The sequence below is a fragment of the Macaca thibetana genome, chromosome 8, assembly GCF_024542745.1.
Source record: "Macaca thibetana thibetana isolate TM-01 chromosome 8, ASM2454274v1, whole genome shotgun sequence".
NCBI classification, from domain to species: Eukaryota; Metazoa; Chordata; class Mammalia; order Primates; family Cercopithecidae; genus Macaca; species Macaca thibetana.
In genome coordinates, this window is record NC_065585.1 from 82,263,848 (window position 1) to 82,286,934 (window position 23,087).

The 23,087-nt window shown below is 34.9% G+C and overlaps 1 protein-coding gene and 1 long non-coding RNA gene across 5 annotated transcripts in view; both read right to left on the reverse strand.

Moving 5' to 3' along the window:
* Positions 1-23,087, reverse strand: part of NKAIN3 (sodium/potassium transporting ATPase interacting 3) — a 1,223,038-nt gene that overhangs the window by 555,811 nt on the left and 644,140 nt on the right. The window lies entirely within an intron of this gene.
* The window catches only part of LOC126961536 (uncharacterized), a 50,969-nt gene that overhangs the window by 1,601 nt on the left and 26,281 nt on the right, over positions 1-23,087 (reverse strand). The window lies entirely within an intron of this gene.

Sequence of the window (23,087 nt, forward strand, 5' to 3'; positions counted from 1 at the left end):
ACTTAGAATCTCCAGAAATCATGGAATTTCCATGATTCCACAGTGTGCAATCTTGGAAAACACTGGAAACCATAATTTTTAAAACACTGCTTCTAAAGGCCAGTATTTTTCACTTCAACGAAGTTTTCTAATACTACATTTAAAAAGGCATTTTGAGATTTCTGGTGCATTTTGAACACTTAGTGTTTCTTTCAGAGATCACATTACACACTTTTTCTCATAGTAAACCTTTGAGTTAGCAAGTAAAAGCCCTACAAAAAAAGAAAGGCAAACAACATAGCTTGGGAATCCTAAAATAACATTTTCTCCTTCAATAGACATTGGATAAGACAATATAACCTCAAATTAAGAACGGTGTTCTCATTAGTAATGCCATGAAAGAAGGAAAAAACCTGGGAAGCCTGATTAAAATGGTGCTTAAGAATTTTCTGCGTTTAAAAAATCCATACAACATCATATGCTTTATAACTTTAAAAATTGATCTAGACTTAAGTTCAATGAGTCTTTATCAAAAGCTCAGAATTTCTTCTAACAATAGCCTTCCACGTCTTCCGTTATTGACTAGCAGTGCTGCCTCTTCTAGGTCTGGCATCTTTCTGTCAGTTTTTCTAATGGGTTTGTTTAAAAAATGCCCTTTAGAATATCTGGTGTTAACAGAATACAGCAAATTGTGAGACTACATGTATTGTACAATCTCAATTACAGTTAAAAAGAGAGATCCAAACAGCTAGAAAGTATTCTCTGAAAGGCAGTTGATTTTTCTTTGTTTCTTTTTTTTTTGGGGAGGGGGGTTCTATAAGTTCTGCAATATGTTAGTATTATTTTAGGTACTATTTTTATAAATCTAAACATAAATATCATCATAGGCCTTCAATCTGTCATCTACATATCTGAAATCTAAAATTACTGAAAAATGAAAGTTTTCCATAATATTGGTACTCCCTCATTTGTCTGCAAAATCTGACCTAATCTGAAAAGAAGCTCTTTGTAGTCTCTATCTTCCTTGTGAGAATTCTGATACGTTCCTCTGCAGAAACACTAATTTGCTTCTTTATGGGGTTCTATAATAGAGGGATCTATTTTTTCAAAGAACTCACCTGAGACATAAATGTGGCATATGTCAGAGCAAAGAGAGTGAGTTATAATATATAAAACAATCAATTTGTTCATTATAAATTATACCCAATTATTAACTGAATGGCTACTTAAAGCCAACCTAGCTTTCTCCCTTATGTTGACTTATCAAGGTGATTTCCTTTCCTTTGGAGCAGTAACTCCTAATACTCTCTATTCCCCCAACAAACAAAGTGTTAATCAAGTACTCAGATAAAGGTTTTAGATTTCAAACATCCCACTTATCTAAACAGTTTCCCACCTATCTTGATAATTTATCAAGAACTAAAATTGTTGGGGCTTGGTTTTCTACTTCCATTTGGCCTTGAAGTACTAATTACATAGATATAATCAGTATCCCCTAGATTTTGGATATCCAAGGAAGGGGGGATCAAATTTGCTACCAGGATCAATGGGCTGCCAGAATGTCTGAATTTCTGCTTCTGATGAATGAAGGAAAAAGTCATGAGATCTAGACATAATTAAGTCCGTTTAGACGTGATTAACTATATGCATTGGTTGGTTGGACCCACACCAGAGAAAGAAAAGAACCCAAAGTACAAAATTCATTTTTATTGTGTTCAATTATTCTCTTCTCATGGAGAATCTGTGATAATTACTGACAAAAGTGCTAGCAACAGAAAACAATGGGTTCACCTAGACCTATCTGCTTGGTGCCACCTCTGTTAATAATTATCATTTCCTTAAATGATATCAAAGGACTGTATTAAGTGGTTAACTTAACTCAAGGGAAATAGATGGGTTTGACTTCATCTCACTAAATGGAATCCCAGAGTTTTAAAACTACTACTATACTTCCTAATCTGAAAATTTGACCCCGATTTCCAACGAAATTAAATACAATATTTTCAAATGACAGATTCCAGTACCTGGAAACAAAAGATTCTATTTATTAAACTGCCTTTCAAAGGGATAAGGGGGCCACATGACCTGGTTTGCCTGGGATAGTTCTGTTTTATGCTGATTTTGTCCAGGTAAATATTACTCATACTATTTTTACTGTCAAGAGCATCCTGGTTTGGATGATAAATTATGTGGTCACTCTAACAATAACAGATACTTCCAAAATGATTCAAAAATTTCACCAGGTATGGCATCCTAGTTAACACCAAGTATTATATTTCTGATGTCTTATTAGTTTATCTAAAAGATTTTGTTTTAGGTACTCAAATCATATATAGATATATATGAAAGCTTTGCACACCAATGTTTATAGCAGCATTAGTTGCAATAGCCAAAAAGTGGAAACAACTTAGATGTCCATCAACATGTAAATGGATTACCAAACGTGGTATGTACATACAGTGGAGTATTACTTAGCCTTAAAAGTGAAGGAAATTCTGACACATTCTACAACCTTGAAGATATCATGATGAATAAAATATGCCAGGCATAAGAGGACAAACATTGTAGGATTCCACCTATATGAGGTACATGAAGTAGTCAAATCCATAGAGATAGAAAGTAGAACAGTGGTTACCAAGGTTGGTGGGGTTTCTGGGGGACTATGGAGTTATTGTTTAGTGGAAATAGAGTTTCAGTTTGGAATGATGAAAAAGTTCTTGAGAAAGTTAGAGACAATGATGGAACAATAATGTGAATGTATTTAGTGTCAATGAAGGGTACACTTAAAAATGGTTAAAATGGTAAACTGTACATTATGCATATTTTGCCACAATAAAAAAGTGTGTTTTAAAAATGGTGCTCATTACACAAAGCTTAATAATTAATTTTGACATATATTTAAATTATTTATTGCTATTTTTACTGAAAACTAATAAAACCAGCTTATGTCGAGGTATTAACGTTACATATCACCTGGAATTTTAACAACACTAACTCTGCCTTCTGTGTTATAACCATGTCTGTAATCATATGATAAGACCTCTTCTTTGTGTTATTATTTAGGAAGACTCTAAAACCACTTCGCATAAACTTCAATTAGCTGATTTATCAACTATTAAAAAGGATTTCTTAGTTTCTTGTTTGGCTTCAGCTTGAATCCTAAAATTGCCAGAGTGAATAAATGGGCATTTTCACTCAAGTTAGAACAGAAGATGTTTCAGGATATTTAATTGCTAGTGTCTATAATAAGTTAGCAATTGCTATGACTTCGTAACACCATCACTTCTTGCTACTCTAAACTGCTACCATGGCATTTGCTTTACTCATCTGTTTAAATATATTATTTTGTGATCTGTGATTTTCTTGCTTAACAAACATAATCCATATATACCTGAAATATTCTGGAATCCAAAATTTTCTCAAATGTGGTCTGTTACCATTAGACCCAGAAGAAATAAGTAACTCCCAGTCCCCGGACTTCAGTATGAATGGATTTTACCACTCCTATTTTGAAGGTAGGTTTTTGATGGGGTAAGAGAAAACCATATAGAAAACCAGAGTGCCTAAGGAGAGGAGAGCAAGGAGTGAAGACAGGGAGGACCAATACAGAATGAGACTGTCACCATCTCTACTACTGTATTCTGAACTTGCATCTTGTGCTTCATTCCTTTGATGTCTTGGTGCCTCCCCAACTTGTATTTCACCTTCTCACTTCTGTATAACTGTATAATATAAGAAGTAAACAAAAAATAGCTGGGAGTGTACACTCAAAAACCAAACTGATTAGGTTCAAAGTCCAGCCCTAGCATTATTGTGTAGGCAATTTTATTTAATCTCTCTGAGGCTCAATTTCCTTATAAGAAAAATGAGTATAATATAAGGAGCTCAAACAACTCAACAGCAAAATCCAAGAACATTGATTTAAAAATGGGCAAAAGATCTGAATAGATATTTCTCAAAAAAAAAAAAAAAAAAGACAAATGGCCAACAGATATATGGAAAAGACTTAAAATCATTAAGCATCAGAAAAATGCAAATCAAGGTCGGGAGCAGTGGCTCATGCCTGTAATCCCAAAACTTTGGGAGGCCGAGGCGGGCGGATCACAAGGTCAAGAGATTGAGACCATCCTGGTCAACATGGTGAAACCCCTTCTCTACTAAAAATACAAAAATTACCTGGGCATGGTGGTGCATGCCTGTAGTCCTAGCTACTTGGGAGGCTGAGGCAGGAGAATCGCTTGAACCCGGGAGGTGGAGGTTGCAGTGAGCCGAAATAGCGCCACTGCACTCCAGCCTGGTGACAGAGTCAGACTCTATCAAAAAAAAAAAAAAAAAGAAAAAAGAAAAATGCAAATCAAAGCCACAATGAGATATCATCTCACCATGATTAAAATGGATTTTATCAGAAAAGACAGGGAATAACAGATGTTGGTAAGAATGTGGAGAAGACAGAACATTAGTACACTGTGGGGGTTATATAAATTAGGACAGCCACTAAGGAAAAGTGTATGGAGGTTTTTCATAAACTGAAAATAGAACTATCATACGATTCAGCAATTTAGTTATTGGGTATATATTTGAGAGAAAGGAAATAAATATATTGAAGAGATACCTGCAATCCCATGATTGGCACTATTAACAATAGCCAAAATATGGAATCAAGGTAATTGTCCATTAATCAATAAAGAAAATGTGGTGTATATATACCTAATGGGATATTACTAAGACATACAAAATGAAATCCTATCATTTGTAGCAACATGGATAGAGCTGGGGGTGATTTTATTAAGAGAAACACAGATGAATACTGCATGTTCTCAGTCATAGGTGGAAGCTAAAAAAAAGTGGATTTCATGGAGGTAGAGAGTAGATTGGTCGTTACAAGAGGTGGAGAGAAGGGATAAAGAGATGTTGATTAGTGGGTACAAATACACAGTTAGGAAGAAGAAATAAGACCTAGTGTTCAATAGATCAGTATGGTGACTATAGCTAACATTAATCGATTGTACATTTCAAAATAGCTAGAAGATAATGATTTGAAGGTTACTAGCATAAAGAAAAGATAAAATTTTAAGGTGATGAATATCCCAATTACCCTGATTTGTTCTTCACATATTATATATTATATAAATTTATCAAATTATCACTTGTATCTCAAAAATATGTACGTGTATTATGTATCAATAAAAAGGTATTATAAATTTATTGGAAGGCAGCACATCATAGTGGTAAAGAGTATAGGCTCAGGTTCAAGTACTGAAACCATTATCTGTGTATCTTTCGGCAAGCTATTTAAAATTCCACTGGCTGTTTTTTATATATAAAGTAATGCTAACAGTAATACCTGTTAGACCTTTATATAAATGAAATGAGATGACACAGGCAAAGTATTTACAAGACTGCTTGGAGCATAGTTTACAACAAAAAATTATTTCTATACGAATGAATTTTTAGAAATTGATCTAAAATATTGCTTATGAGATATACATATTAGTGGCAAAAAAGTGCAGAAAAAAATCAAAAAGAAAGAGGAGAAGAGAAAACTTATAAAATAAGAAAATAAGAATAACTAACTGACAATTGTAGTGGCAGTTAAAATACCAGTCAAGGCTGGGCGCGGTGGCTCACACACCCCGATAAATCCCAGCACTTTGAGAGGCCGAGGCGGATGAATCACTTGAGGACAGGAGTTCAAGACCAGCCTGGCCAAGATGGTGAAACCCTGTCTGAACGAAAAATATAAAATTAGCCCGGCATGGTGGCTCGCGCCTGTAGTCCCAGCTACTTGGGAGGCTGAGGCAGGAGAATCGCTTGAACTCGGAAGGTGGATGTTGCAGTGAGCCAAGATCATGCCACTGTACTCCAGCCTGGGTGGCAGAGTGAGTAAGAATTTGTCTCAAAATATAAAATAAAATAAATAAAACACCAGTTAAAATACAATGTAGGACAACAAGTAAATTGAAAGCAGCAATGAAGGACAATATATAATACTAAGAAATATAATAAGTGAAAAGGCCATAATAATCATAAACAGGTATAAGCCTATGTATACTTGAAAGACAAAAAAGCATAAATCATCACATCTATTGGAAAAACAGATTCATGAACAATTGTGAATGAACAATTGTGACTGGGATTTTAAAAGAGAAAACTTAGAAACTGATAAAGAACAAAGAATAAGAAAAATTCTAGAACTTTTGAATGACTCATAAACTTATTAGATATATGCCTAATTTTACATCAGACAAGAAACATGTGTACCACGTTAAGTACACATGGAAAATACACACAAGTCAATGCTGAATGAACTCTCAAAGGAAGCCTCAATAAACTTCAAAACATCAGTATCATACATATTATGGTCACTGATCAAGTGAAAAATAATTAGATCAATGAAGAAAATGGTTAAAAAATGGACATATTTGTATCCTTAAACACTTGTGACCAGAAGAACTTGGGTCAAAATGGTAATGGTATGGGGGAATAAGGAACAATTTAGAGCTAAGTGACAATTAAAAACCTCAACAATTGAGGGCATAGCTCAATCAAGAAATGTATAGAAAAATTACAGCTTTCAATGGATCTATCAGACCACAAGAGGAAGTGAAAACAAGTTAGATATTATAAAAAATATTTTAAAATACTATAACAAAGCCAAAAAATAAAAAGAAAATAAAAAATTAAAGGCAGCAATCAGTGAAATCAAAAAGAAACATAAAAAATCAAAAAGATGAGGAAACCAAAAATTGATTATTTGAAAATAATAAAAGTTAGATAACCTCTCTTAATACTTATTTTTAAGTGTCTATGGGAGGGTAATAGACCAAATAAATAAATTATAGGATTTAAAAGATAAATATCTCCAGGTATGAATGCTATAATAATGAAATAGTGCTTTGTGCATCCATATGCCAACAAATTTAGAAATCTAAAACAGAATATTCTAGAAAAATATAAAGTGGCAAAACTAGTAATATTAGCCCAATGAATAGACAATGACTATTAATAATTGAAATATGAATTAAATATATTCCTTTCCAGCAAAATAGTACAAGGCTCTGATAGTTTTATGAAGAATTCTAGCAAACTTTCAAGGAACAGATAAGCTAAACTGGATAATTAAAAACAGAAAATTGTATAGACATTTCTTAGGTGTTAAAAAAATCCAAATTAATTAAATTAGCTTTTATATCTCAACAATTTGACAAAAATATATTATGTTCAATAGAGAATACAATAATAATTTAATATCAGAACATTTATCAATACAAGTCATCAAATTAACAAAATAACAGAAAAATGTATATGATTTTCCCAGATGCAAAAAAAGGAGGATGAAATTCAGTTTGATAATCAAAGTCTGGGAAACTTAAAAGCAAAGAGAAATCCCTTAACTTGATAAAGAGAATTTATCAAAACCACACACAAACATAGTGGGTTGATTTAGTACTTATTTTTTAAAGGAGGGAATGAGATAAAGATGTTTCTTATCAATATTTTTAATTAGATTTGTTTTTTTGTTTATAGTACTAAAGACCCTGGAAAATGTAATAAGAAAACAAAATAATAGGTATAAGGATAGAATAGGAATAGATTAAAAAAAATTATTATTTAACAATATATGTTCATCTACAAGGCAAATCTAATGGAGTTAACAGGCACATTCTTAAAAATTATAAGGTAGTTCTGGGAAGTTGTTTGATATTAGATTAACTTTCAATAATTTACCTATACCAGGCATAATCAAGTAAAAAATAAAATTAAAAATAATGTTAAAACTCACAACAAGATAAAATATTTAGGAATTACAATAACAGTTGTATAAACAATGCACAAGGCATTATAGAGAATATTTTAGATTTTCAAGCTTTAGTAATTCCACTTACAGATATAAAAACTTGAAGAAATAAAGTTACACTCTTTTCCCTGATAGACAATTTAACATTGTAAAGATGTTAATTCTTTTGAAAGACATCTGTAATGAAGACTTGGGAAAAAGTAGCTGATCTTATCAGATATGAAAGCATACCAAAAACCAAAATAAAATAAAACAAAATCCCACAACTATAGTAGTAAAAATAGTATATTATCTCTTAAAATCAGGAAGATTATCTACTACTTCTTAAAAAATAATAAAAAGTTTAGCACTTTGAATCAATAAGACCTAAAGTTCCTAGAGAATATTTATATTCAAAACTATAGATGTCATGAAGAGCAAGAGATAAAACAAAGTAGAAACAGGATAGCAAACAAATAAAACAACAAACCAAGGTGAATGTTGATTAAGTACCACCAGATGAAGCCTTCAAAATGGAGGCGGGTAACATGGCAGCACAAGACAGGTTCCGCATTGGGGATGATTTTGAGGACAAAATTTGAAAAAACCATGGCAGTTGAAATAAGTTAGGATATTTGGAAGAGCAGTTTTGTGCAGACATTCATCACCCTGCACTGAATAAACTCTTGCAATAGCCAGAAAACTGATCTACTTGCCTCTGGCAGGCCATTGCTACATTAATCTTTCTGGAACACTGTATGCCAAGGTTTTTCATTGACATCTTTATTTCACAGTCCTTAACTCTCTCTTGAAGAAAAAAAAAAAAAGAAGAAGAAGAAAAGGAAGAAAGGGGAGTGGGGAGTGAGTATGGTCATTAGAGAGTTAATGAAGAGCAAGAAGTTTGGTTTTTTTAGTAACAAAAACTTAAGAATCAACATGTACACAGGTTGCAGGGAAACTAGCCAGTAGCAAGAGTTTCAGGATGAAGGACATATAATGGCAATGAAGGAAACGGGAACGATCTGATGAAGAGCAAGGTTAGACATGATGACCTATGACAAGAGGAGGGAACTTTTATTTTCTAAGACTGAGGAAAAGTGACATACTTGCTAATATATTGGTTAAATTGATTCCTTCCATATCTACTAACAAAAATACTGTCATTTCAGCAACAAATTTTGTCTGAATCTTGACCAGCGTTTCATCCCCAGTGAAGCTTGGACAAGAATCCTTTGATTGGTAATAATTTATGAACAAGAGCAGAGAAGTCATAAAATTCACACATGAAGGGCACCTTTAGTTTGGGTTGGATTTTGGAATTTATTTTCTAGGTCCTTTTAGTGCTCAGTATGAAAGGTAAATAAGAAGACCCTGACAAATCAATATTAGAGGTAATGATGTTTTCCTCGTTCAAAACTATCCGACCTTGGAATTGCAAAAAGGAGTAAATAAAAGGCCACATTTTAGTAAAAGCAAAGGATCCAATTATGGCTAAAAAGAAAGGCAGAATTCAATGAAAAAGTGGGTCCTGAATGTCTTTCTATTAAATTCAGCTTCTAAAGGAAAACACATTCTCCTCATATTAATATCTGCTTCCTAACTGATTAAAGTAAATCTATAAGAACAGCAACAACAAGCCATAATTGAAGCAATACTTATCTGAATGCGGTAAAGTACAACACTTTCCCAATACAAGCACATGCCCAGAACCCAACAGCAAGCAAACAACAACAAAAAAAATTGCTTCTCTGTTGACTGCACCTCATGTTCAGTGGCAATGGTTGTTCTATGCAAATTAACTGAGGAAACTGTGAAAGGAGAACATCTTTGATAACATCTGCCTGCAAATGTTCCAAACATTCAGCATTTGAATCCATGTGGCTAAGTACAAATGTTAATGATTCTGAATTAGATTGGATGGAGTGTTGAGATTACTAAGTCTGACATAGAAAGCAACACGAGAGGGAACAATCTGTGTGCTGGATACATTTTTTTACTCAGGATGAATGCTTAAATGCAGAGGCACTTGAAGGAACTCTATTCCGTAGCCAAAATGATGTTGGTATTTTTAACTTGCTTTCAGGCTCAAAGAACTGCTAAGTTTGGTCTTTTTAAGACAGAAAAGCATGGGTTGGCTGGGATCAAAATTATACTAACAGAGAAACTGGAGCTGCATAGTAATTGTCCTAACAGTCTCTTCAAATGTGGCACCTCTCTTAAAATTTGTAAACTGTAAGTTGCACTTACCGGAGTCTTCCCTGTAGTTGTGGACAGATTTCTTGTTTCCTAATCCAGAGGACTCAGGCTGTCACCCTTGTTCATCTCTCACCAGTTGTGTAAATGTGGACCATATCCAGAATCATCATTTACTTTTCACATCATATCATATCACTCTTTCCTGCTTAAAATATTTCAAGAGCTACCTGGTGATCCTTGGATAAGGCCTAACATCTTTAACTTGATCTAGGAGGTCTTGCCTAATTTGCCCCACCTGACTCTCCAGTCTAAAGCTGTGTCATGCTCTACTTGCTTTCTATGGTCTAGTCACACTGGCTTCTTCCAGTTTCCCAACACCACCATTGATCCTGCACCTGGGCATCAATCAGCCCCTGTGAGGGTATCAGAGCTCTTGAGAATGAACATTGGTATTTTAATAGTGGCTGTTCCTGGCCAGGCGCAGTGGCTCCGCCTGTAATCCTAACACTCTGGGAGGCCAAGACAGGCAGATCACTTGAGGTCAGGAGTTCAAGACCAGCCTGGGCAAGATGGTGAAACCACATCTCCACCAAAAAATACAAAAATTAGCTGGGCATGGTGGCACACGCCTGTAGTCCCAGCTACTGGAGAGGCTGAGGCAGGAGAATCTCTTGAACCCAGGAGGTGTAGGTTGCAGTGAGCTGAGATTGTGCCACTGCACTCCAGCCTGGATGACAGAGTGAGACTCCATCTCAAAGAAAAAAAAAAATAGTGGCTGTTCATGACACTGGCCTTATTGACGTCCCTTACAGGTGGGAGCCAGGGTAGGATAGAGGTAACATGGTAGGGAACCTGAGGTGATTCCAGGTGACAGATGCACTCACAAATGCACCCAGGAGCCACAGAGAGGGTGAGTGTGGGCTCACAGTGTAATCAGGCACAACACAAATGTCACCCTATTTGTGAATACAGGTGGCATTTGATTTTAGCATACCAATTTCTCACACAAAATATAAACAAAGAGAAACCAAAGATTGATTTGATTATCTCCTTCAATTAAAGATAGGTCCTATACCTGTGAAAAATTGACAAAGAAAAGTGTAAAACTTACAGAAAGCAACACACACAAAGGGCTGATAGGAAGGGACGAGAGGGCAGCTGGGATAGCAAAGCAGCCCAGAGGAGGAGTGTGGAGCCAGGCGTAACCCCTTCTCTTGGAAGCTGCACAGCTGCCCCCTCTGTGCATTGCTCACAGGACCCGCAGTAGAGTTTAAAATAAGGGTGGGTTGTATTATGGAAATAGTTAGTATAGTTTTATGAGAGAAAATCTGCAAAATCATAAATGCAGGAAAGTAAGAATAACGCATAGTCTTCATGAACAGCAAATCAAATAATATTAAACCTCTGCTATATTTTCTTTCAGCTATTTTAGACATAAGAAAATTTTAACATTATTTTTAATTTTTCCATAGTTGACTGCTCCTTTTATAGCAGTTTCCCAAGCCATCACTAATTCTCTTTAAATTTCAATCTAATTAACTGTGTTGATTCCACGGGGAAGAAGGATCATCATATATTTACCCAATTTCTCTATTGGGGTATTAAAGTGATTTTTTTCATATGTAAATGCTCACCGCGGTAATTATTTTTGCCATCATATATTTCTAAGTTCACAGGTCCTACGCATTACCTGAAGCATTCTAAAATGTTGTCTTTACTGCTTTCTGTAGCACCCATAACTTAAAATTTCATAGCCCCTTCCTTGCATGGCAAGACAGGAGGACTTATGCCTCAACATCTATAAGTCATTCCCGGAAACGACAGAATAGCACTGACAAGTCTTCAGTCAACCTTTGAAGATGTTCACGTCTACCGCTAAAATGGAGGCGTTGTGTAAATAAGACATCTAAATACTGTGCTGTCTGTAAACGTGGGAAATTTATTTGGAAAAGCAAACTTAGTTTTATTTCATTTAACTATTCGTGTTAAAGTTTATGTTAACTATTTGTGATAAAGCTTTATGTTTCTATTTAGGAGAAATTTTATGATGATTCCTTAAGGCAGATTCAGATAAGCTAGTTGTACCTATTTTCTTGTTTCAGTGATTATTCTTTGAGATATTAGAGGTCACTAATAGTCTCAGGATTTTTCATATGCTTTTAACCTCTCTGTGTCAAAAAAAAAAAAAAATCTATTGTACCTCTGTCCATAAAGATGTCCTTGAAAATCTCACAACTAATAATACCGATCTTTAATCATTGCATCTCTCCTTACTAATACATTCGTCTATATTTTAACCTCAGGTAATTAAACAATGTGATTAGGAAGAAATGTCCTGAAGAATCTAAACAATCTCCCAGTGGCTTTGGTATATTTTCTTTAGACTTAAATACAAATAATAACTATTTCATTTTAATATGCCACCCTCTTTTTGGTGTTTCTCACATATTACGGTTACATTTTTTCACTTTGTATGGATTTTAATTTCTTACTTTTGTTTGTGCAAAGTCCAGTACTTTTGAGAAACATGAAAAATGCACCTCTTCTTTAACCTAGGACATCACATTGACTCCACAACAAAGTGAATTTCTGATTCTGTACAATTTGCATAAAAAGCTATTTGACATTTGTAAGATCATTATTTTTTTAAAAAATGGTCATCAAATAACAACTCCTAATTAAGAGAGCAAAACTAGGATTTCTGAAAAAGAAGATGGTCTCTAATTTTTATGTTTACATATTACTTTATTATGTGCTTAATAACTAATAAAAATAAGATGAAGATGGATATCTATCCACAGTTAATGTAAAATTTCTACATTCATTAAGCTGGTGATCACAGCTGTTTTATAACCACTTAAACTGACAAGAAAAAATGTGATAGCCTTATTCTGTCTCATTCAAAGTTGCAATGTTAAGCACTATTAAATAAATAAAAGATGTCTGTAGAGTTTAGAGTTTTCTCAAAAAATAGCTTCATGTAAAATTCTCAGCCCTGATTTCAACTCCACACAGGACCAAGAAAGGCTTCACCTGGTTACTTTAATTAGAAAACAGCCAGTAACATTTGGGGTAAAATACAAGTGCAAGAAGACTTATTTAAAGAACTGTTGTTGGCATTTTAAAAGCCTCATGTATTAATGGGAATAGGAAAATACTGTGTCTTGCACCTAGTCCCTGAGAGACCTGTAAGATATATAATATTTGAGAGCTGTTTGACAACTTGTTATAGTTTGAAAAATGTTCACATACTGTGACACAGCAATTTGTCTTTAGGGATTTACTTTGAGTAAAAATATCAAAGGCAAACAAAAAGATTTAAAAGTCAAAATATGAAAACATTGGGAATGAAATAGAGTACAATTAATTGTGTTAAAGAATTGTATACTCATGTAAAGGCATACTGTGTAGAATATTTAATGGCTAAAGAAATGTTGTCTTTACGTTTTCGAATGAAGAAAATCTACAAAACAGATTTTGTCTACAAAATAGATTAGGTATAATGAAGTAGACACGAGGTTTAAAACACGAATACTTAGATGTACATCTTGGGGTAAAAACTAAAATTATATACATTAAAATGTTATTTATAATAACTTTTATATTTTATATCTTAAATTTTTATATTTCCAAAGAACATATATCACTTCATCATCTTGGTTAACAATACATATTAATTTCCAAGCATTTTAAGGAAGCTAAAGAAGGCAAAATTTATCTTGGAACTCCTTATATGTGCTCACAGGCATGAATGTCACTAAAAATTAGCATAGTGATTTTTTAGCAACAACTCCCTTTCGTTTGTTTGTAAAGAGATGGCAACGGATTGAATATTGAAAAGGGCTGAAATTATTTCTTGGCTTCGTGTATCTACTTAAGCAGACTACATCTTTTCATTTTTAATGTGATCCGTTGCCCAGCAATTCAGTCCCCTGGCCCCACATCGTAATTCTGTCAGTGTGTGGTTTTTGGTAACAGTACGTGGAAGCTCATGCTGGAGAGATTTCATTGTGTCTATAACCTTCAGGTGTCAGAATCTGATGTTGCTATGAATCAGAAACTGGTTATCAGCCCCCAGGAGGAAGTGCCTTGAACCATCAGAACGTCTAGCCCTGAGACCCTTTAAAGTCCTCACTCTTTCAGTAGCTGAATGTGGCCACAAATGACAGCAAAATAGGGGGAAGCATTTTAGGACATGAAGTGTCAACTCTCGGTCAACTAGAGGTGTCAGCGATGACTAGAAAATTGTCCACTTATCCAAAATCTCCTCCGTATTTCCACCCTTTTCTCCTGTCCTCCTCTGTTTCTCCCTATCTCCATCCTCCATCGCTCCATCCACCAGTTAGAGCTCAGTGTCCTCCAGCTCAGGACAGGGAGCTTATCTTGCTGTTTAAAAATCATTGATGTGGGCCGGGCGCGGTGGCTCACGCCTGTAATCCCAGCACTTTGGGAGGCCGAGGAGGGCGGATCACGAGGTCAGGAGATCGAGAGCATCCTGGCTAACACGGTGAAACCCCGTCTCTACTAAAAATACAAAAAAAATAGCCCGGTGTGGTGGCGGGCGCCTGTAGTCCCAGCTACTCTGAGGCTGAGGCAGGAGAATGGTGTGACCCCGGGAGGCAGAACTTGCAGTAAGCCGAGATCGCGCCACTGCACTCCAGCCTGGGTGACAGAGCGAGACTCCGTCTAAAAAAAAAAAAAAAAAAAAAAAAAGATTCTTGTGCCTCAAAGCTCTTTCAGCATAATAGATGTTCTGCAAAAACTCAAGGGGGAGAGGTGCTCAAAGGTCAGTTAACTTATTTTTTAACCACAGGATTTCTATATTCCTTAATTCACAAGTGCACAGTTAATTTTCAAGAGAGGTCTATAGATTGCAGTGTTTCCCAGATTTAATTATTATGAAACCATTTTTTTCAAATCACAAACATATCCAGGATGTGTGCCTTTCAAAAGACATTTGGGAAAATCCTAGCATTAATACAGGGACATCTCCTTTAGGTAAAGTTTGAGGACTTTATTAGAAGGAATGTCTTGATCATGATGTAATTTGTTTCATTTCCTGTGTCAGGCGAAGGGACAGAGACTTGGGAGAGAAAAAGTAGTCTTTTCCTAAAATTTCCCTCAAATCATACATTATTGGATTGCTTACACCCTGATTTATCTTAAGATAAACCCTGGTCTGATAACATCCAGAACCCAGTCCTCCTGAGTTCAAAGAAAACGATCCTCCTGCCTAGCAGGACCTTCCCAGGGCTGAAAACTCTTGCAATCATATTTCTGCCTCCCGCAATGCCACTGCATCCAGGAATTGTTCCCTGATTACTCTAAGCTCCTCACAACTGTTGAATGAAGGAGAAATGAGGTTGAGATTTTCATCACTTAGTGATGGCAGCAGGGTCTAAATTCTGCTCAAATTTGTGACTCAGCTCCAATGCTACCATGAAGGACAACTTCATGGACAGTCTTAAGAAGAGTGGTGCTCTTCCTCTGCAATGTCAATACAAGTCTCCATCAGACTACTTCTCTCAGGCTGTAATTATTTATTTTACGTGTCTTCCTTCCCTGGATCTTGTCATTTTCTCTTTGGCATGCTCAGCATCAGGCTCACACAGACTACAAGCTCCATGAGGACAAATGGTTTATCTGCCATGTTCATATCTGTGTGCCCAGGACTCAGCTGACTCCTACTCTTAGTGAATGCTTAATAAAGATATAGTGAATGGATGGATTGAAGGCTGAAAATCAAAGGAACAAAAGGCTGACAAGATGTTAAGATACCGATTACATGCCCATGCCTGATTTTCAGATCTCTTAGCTATGGACTTAGTTCTAAAATCCACAGAAAGGGGTAGCTATAGATATTGATGCCAGGGAAGTTTTCAAATCCTCTTGATCCAATTAATTTATAAAACTAAATTTAATGTCAAATAAAATTTAAATTATTAGGTTGGTGCAAATTAATCGTGGTTTTTGCTGTTAAAAGCAATGGCAAAAACCACAATTACTTTTGCACCAACCTGTAATAATCTAGACGTAGAACTTGCTTAGGGAAAAATCCCCACCATCTGTTAGTGTAATAGACATCTAAATTTCTGTTTCTAATACAGCTTTGTAAAAGTGTCTCAGTGGACATGAGGCTTAAGAAATCACCATAAAATGCAAATAAAGTTACCCAGATCCCATATCTGGCACAATAATAATTGCTGTAACTTTGCTTGTATTTTTTCCTATTAATTTAAGAAATTGATACTTGAGATTGTATTTTTATTTTACTAACATCTGTAACTACTTGTCATTTGTATTGTTTTTGTTTTTTCCCTTTCTTAACCAAATTCTGTGAGCTGATCATTCTTGTTCCCCACTTCCTACCACAAGATTGACAATAACCTGAGGTAATAAACTTATTAAGAATTGATGCTTCTGCCCAGAGATGGCTCGCAAACCTGCGATTTGGAATTTAGCAGGAAATATCCTTTAGTGACACTATATTTTCAGTTGCACTGAACTGAAATTATTACAGTTTTATTTGAATCAAAAAGTGGCAAAAATATTTAAATTATTTTTAAAAGGTTCAGGACATTTATTAAACATTTACAAACATAAAATGCTTTGCCAAAGTAATTACTTGAAGATTATCCCTTTTGGGGTTGAAGGACAACAAACTACTTCAAGTGTGGCTCTCATGTGCCTTGGAATGACACAGATTCACTTCCTTGGTTCAGACGTACCAAATGGCAGGTGGAGACAGAGGGCTTCAGTGTAGTGAATACTACTGAACACTGATCAAATATAAAAGCTCTGATTTGGGATCAATAGGAATAAGGTAGTGTGAAATGCATAATGATCTTCTCAATGAAGTGTCCGATACCAAAGGAAAAAACAGTCTCCCGGTCTTCGACTCATTACTGCATGTTCAGGTTGAGAAATAAGTAAATGTTTGAAGCAAATATGAAATCCATATTCAAAATTTAACTTCCATGATCCATGCTAAGGGGTTTAGACTGGGATGCATCTCTTCGATAGCGCATTACACTTTAGATAGTGATTTCCCTGACACAGGCTCAGAAAAGAGCAAAGACAGCACGAAATAATGTGCAATATTGCGACAGACATCAAATATCATGCTAATGTAAAGTTTCTGTTACAGATTAATATGATGTATAAACCCTTAAGTGACATCTATATCACAGAGGGTGTTCTGAGTCACAAACCTAAACCATTCTACAGTCCTCTCTGCTAATGCAGAAGTAATTCATTAAAATTATTCTCGAGTTGTAAACAAATAATTTTGGCTCAGAGAGATGCATCCTCATTTCTTGAAGTTCCTCCAAATGATAAAAGAGTTCTTAGGAGAAGATTTCCCTCCACTGGAAAGGCAGTACTCAGCTGGGAAATTAAATAAAATCACTTCTGCAGGGATTCTTTAGTCTCTGATGATTTCAGACTTGTGAAGAATCATCATAATGATTCTATTTTCCTTTAGTATTTTCATAACATCAGAGACCTTTTTGTGCATTTTTATGGATTATTCTGAGTGATTTTTTCAATTTTTCAAGGAGAAGCAAATTGAGAGATTATAAAAAGGAATCATCAAATTAGAAACATTTTGAGGATAAATCCATGTTGTCAACTGTTTGATTCTCCATTAATTTCCTATTGTGTGTTTTATTTATTTTGCTAAAAATGATTCTCCCTTATTTCCTACAAAACCTAAAGACTTATGACATGGGCCAATTACAAATCAGTTATAGTTTAATTGGGTGAAAACAGTTCTTAGAAAAGCTTTTTTTTTTTTTTTTATAAACTTCTCTTCAGTTCTTCTGAGAGCATCTTAAAAGATAATTAAGCATTCTCTAAGGAACTTTTACAGTTCTTGTTACCATCGATTGGTAACAAGACTTAGCAGAAAATAAATCACCTTCTTTTTTTCAGGTTACCTAAAAACATTTTTAAAAATCCTTTGCTATTTTAGAATACAAGAAAATCAATTGCTATAGAAATAATGCTTTTCAGATACAAGCCCTGGGCAAGAACAAACACAAAGATATTATTTGGTTCATTTTGTTGTAGTTTAATTCTATTCATCAAAAAAGCTTTTACATGAATTTCCACATCATTCACATTTCCACATTTATGATTTCAAATATAATATTGGCTTACTATTGGTCATACACCTTAGTCAAATTAGCACAAATTGGCTCAACCAGAACTTTGGACAAATAAAAAAAAATGGCTAACAGAAAAAAATTGCTATATATGTTTATTGTAAAAACAAGCTATATTTAACCAAAAAAGTAGAAACATAAGTGAAAGAACCATGATGTACATCTTGGGTCTTTGTTAGGATCTTTGTTAAATGAGTGTTCTTTGTTAAATACATTCAGAGAATTTAGTTTTTGTAATTTTAGAACATCTACTTTAAAAGAATGTTGTGGGAACTGAACAATGAGATCACTTGGACTCAGGAAGGGGAACATCACACACGGGGCCTATCATGGGGAGGGGGGAGGGGGGAGGGATTGCATTGGGAGTTATACCTGATGTAAATGACGAGTTGATGGGTGCAGCACACCAACATGGCACAAGTATACATATGTAACAAACCTGCACGTTATGCACATGTACCCTACAACTTAAAGTATAATAATAATAAATAAATTTTAAAAAAGAAAAAAAAGAAAAAAAGAATGCGGCTTGACTAATGACTAGAATTTAAGAAATCCAGCAAGATATCAATCTTTGATTCAGACTATCTTTGGATGTGACAAAAATCATTTACCTAATAAAAGGAAAAATATTAACATAAAATACAAAACTGTAAACATATTTGTAAAATGCTATAAGTGCTTTCTCTCTCTCTCTTTCTAACACACTTTCTCCTAAGTCCAAATGCTTTGCCATTTCTTGGTAAACTAGATTCATCCCATCTGTACTTATTTTGGACCCTATGCCCATAATACTTCCCTGCTTTTTCAGGGTCTAAAAGAAGCTTACTAATGATTGAACATCCATGTGAATTTCCATCTCCATGATGCTTTCCAAGCTGCCTGTTTCTAAAAACAGCTCCCTTTATGCAGACACCACCATCTTCATACATACTACTCATACCACAAAGAGTGGAACATACTCACAACGTTACTGCATTGTACTTTAATCTTCTGGGTTGAAATTCATCACCCATTTATAGCCCTGTTCTCATATTCCCAATTAAAGTAAATTTTAACATCTACCCTCTTACTTCAGGAAAATGTCTACTCTTAAATGCAAAGTTCTTATTTTGACTTCCTTTAAGAATGTGTGAAAAATGGAGGCATGAGAATATGAATAAATTAGAATCCTTATGTACTACTGGTGAGAAGGCAAATGGTACAGCCACTGTGGAAAACAGTATTGTGGTTCATCAAAACATTAAAAATGATGTTATCATACAATCCGGCAATTCTACTTCTGGGTATATATCCAAAATACTGAAAGCAGGGTCTCAGATACATACCCATACGCGCGCGCGCGCACACACACACACACACCATTATATATATGTATGTATCTTAGAGAGTATGTATAAATAATATTGCTATGAATAATATCGCAGCAGTATTATTCACAATAGCTATGATATGAAAGCAACCCAAGTATCCATCAATGGATGAATGTATAAGCAAAATGTAATGCACCTATAAAATGGGATATTATTCAGCCTTAAAAGGGGGAAGAAATTCTGATACATGCTACAGCATGGATAAGCTTTGAGAACATCATGTTATATGAAAGAAGCAAGTCACAAAGAGGCAAATACTGTATGATTCACTTATGTGAGGTACTTAGAGTAGTAAAAATCATAAAGAAAATCACAGAGAAAGTGAAAGTTGTTTCCAGGGGACCAAGGTTGGGAAAATGGAAAGTTAATGTTCAGTGGGTATACTGATTCAGTTTTACAAGATAGAAAGAGTTATGGAGATGGATGGTGGTGATGGTGGCTGCACAACATTATAAATGAATTTAATACCACTAAACAGTACAGTTAAATGATTACAATAGTAAATTCTATGTTATGTATATATTTATCATAATGAAAAATTATTTAAAAATTGGTAGCAGTTGCTAGTGCAGCTTCAGTGCACAAAGACTAGAGTATCCTGGATGTAGTAACTGTACTGATGTGAAACATTAATGCTTCCAGCTCCACGGTGGTGCACTATTAGACAAAAGTGGCAGAAAGTAGATCTTCAGATAATACTAATTCTATTCAAACTATGCCAAGAAAAAAAATACGGATGGAGGAAAATTTCCAAACTAATTCTACAAGACCACTATTACCCTAATATCAAAACTAGACAAATAAAACTATAGGCCAATATCACTGATGAACATTGATGCAAAAATCCTCAATGAACTGAAGCAAATCCTTAGCAAACTGAAGTCAATAACCTATTAAAAAGATCATTCATCATGATCACGTGGGATTCATCTCAGGGATCCAAGGATGGCTCAATATACAGAAATCAAGAACTGTAATGAATCACATTAATAGAATCAAGTACAAAAACCGTATGAACATTCAATAAATTCTAGAAAAAGCATTTGATAAAATTCAACACACTTCATGATAAAAACCCTCAAGAAAGTGGGTGTAGAAGAAATATACCTCAAAACAATAAAGGCTCTATATGACAAACATACTGAATGGAACAAGACAAGTATGCCCACTTTCACTACTTTTATTCAACATAGTACTGAATGTCCTACCCAGAGCAATTGGACATTTACAGCCAACTAATTTTCCACCAAGTCACTAGAAACATACAATGGGGAAAAGGCAGTCTCTTCAGTAAATAAGCTGGAAAAACTGGATATCCATATGCAGAAGAATCAAACTAGACCCCTATGTCTCACCATATCACAAAAATCAAAACAACATGGATTAAAGACTCAAATCTAAGAATGGAAACTATGAAACCACTAGAAGAAAACACTGAATAAATGCTCCAGAACATTGATTTGGGCAAATATTTTTTTGTGTGTAAGACCTCAAAAGCACAGGCAACCAAAGTAAAAGTTGACAAATGGGATTCCATCAAGCTAAAAAGCTTCTGTACATCAAAGGAAACAATAAGTGAAGAGACAACCCACAGACGAGGTGAAGATATTTGCAAAAATATCTGAAAGGGGATTAATAACCAAACAACTCAATAACAAATAAACAAATAATCTGATTTTAAAATGAGCAAAAGTGCTAAATGGACATTTTTCAAACGAAGACATGTAAATAACCACCAGGTATATGAAAAAATGCTCAACATCACTAGTCACCAGGGGAATGCAAATCAAAACCACAGTGAGATATTATCTCACCTGAGTTAGAATGACTATTATCAAAAAGACAAAAAGATGATAAATGCAGGTGAAGACGCTGAGAAAGGGGAACATTTGTACACTGTTGGAGATTATATAAATTAGTGCAGTCAGTCACTGTGAAAATTCATATGGAGGTTTTTCAAAAAACTAAAAGTAGAACTACCATACGAGCTAGCAATCTCACTGCTGGGTACATATTCAAAAAAAGGAAATCAATATATCGAAGAGACATCTGCACTCTCATGTTTATTGAAGCTTCTTTCACAATAATCAAGATATGGAATCAACTTATGTGCCCATCAATGGATGAATGAATAAAGAAAATGTGGTATATATACACAATGGAATATCATTCAGCCATAAAAAGAGACTGAAATCCTACAATTCACAGCAACATGGATGAAACTGTAGGACGTTATGTTAAATGAAATAAGCCAGCCACTATTGTATTTTCTCATGCATATGTGGAAGCTAAAAAAAAATAATCTCCTGGAGATAGTTAATAGAATGGTGGTTGACAGAGGCTGGGAAGGGTAGTGGCAAGCGGGGAGTGAAAACAGGTTGGTTAGTGGGTTCAAAAATACAGTTAGATAGGAGAAATAAAATCTAATGTTCAGTAGCACAATAGGGAAACTATAGTTAATAATAGTTTATTGTGTATTTTAACATAGTTAGAAGATAAAATATGTAATGTTTCCAGTACAAAGACATGATAATTGTTTCAGGTTATGAAATATTCCAATTACCCAGATTTGATCATTACACATGGTATGCTTATGGAAAAATAATACATGTACCCTATAATGTGTACGACTGCTATGTATGCATAAAAATTAAAAATAAAATTAAAAATTATAAAAATATAGTTTCTTCTTGAAAATGCCACGGAAAACATAACACTTGTAGGAAGAACCTAAGGTAGCAAGCTTTGTACACAGAGACGTGCTCTATAAGTAGACTTACTAATAAATCATATCTGTTAGTGATATTATTAGCTTATGCTATTTTGTACCTAATACTTCCCAGTAAGCTAATACACATTATCTCAATTTTCTCTCAGAATATTTTTGAAAGTGTAGTTAACTGCACTTCAGGTGAGGAAACTGAACCTGATAGATGACCACAGTCAGACAGTAGGGGACCCAGGATCTGAGACCACATCATAGTCTCAGAAGCTTTTGCTCAGCGGAGGCTCTCAGCCACTCTTTCGCTGGTGAATAGCAGGGCCTCATAAACACATAGAGAAGTCCAGAACACTTCCAGTTGTTGCGGCTCTTGTAATATTTTGTTTCAATGCCATAATAAAACAGGTTTCCAAAAATTGTGATATATTTAAACTTATAGTTAACACATTAGTAATTCTGACAAGGAAGTAATCTCTTTTACAGGCAATATCAAAAGCCTGTATTTGTAGCTTTCTCTGGATTCAGAAATGGGCCCATTGGTCATCTTGACCTCCCTCTGACAGGCTTTGATTGACAGTAATACTGCCACTAGCTCAAACATGAAGGTGCTGCTCTATGGGTATCACCTTATACAACAGTCCCCAGCATGGGAGTGCCCTGTGGTTTATAGGTGCTTTCCAAGGATCCAGTGTGAGTTTACCCGTGTTTCCAACTTATCCACATAGAGGCCAAGCTAGGTGATGTGTGTAGCACATAATTTCTTCTTGCTAGCCAGGCACTTCTGAGATAACATCTTGACATGTATAAATCTAATAAAGAATAAAACAACTCAACAAACAAACTGGGGAATAAAAAGGAAAACTAAAGTCAGGAAC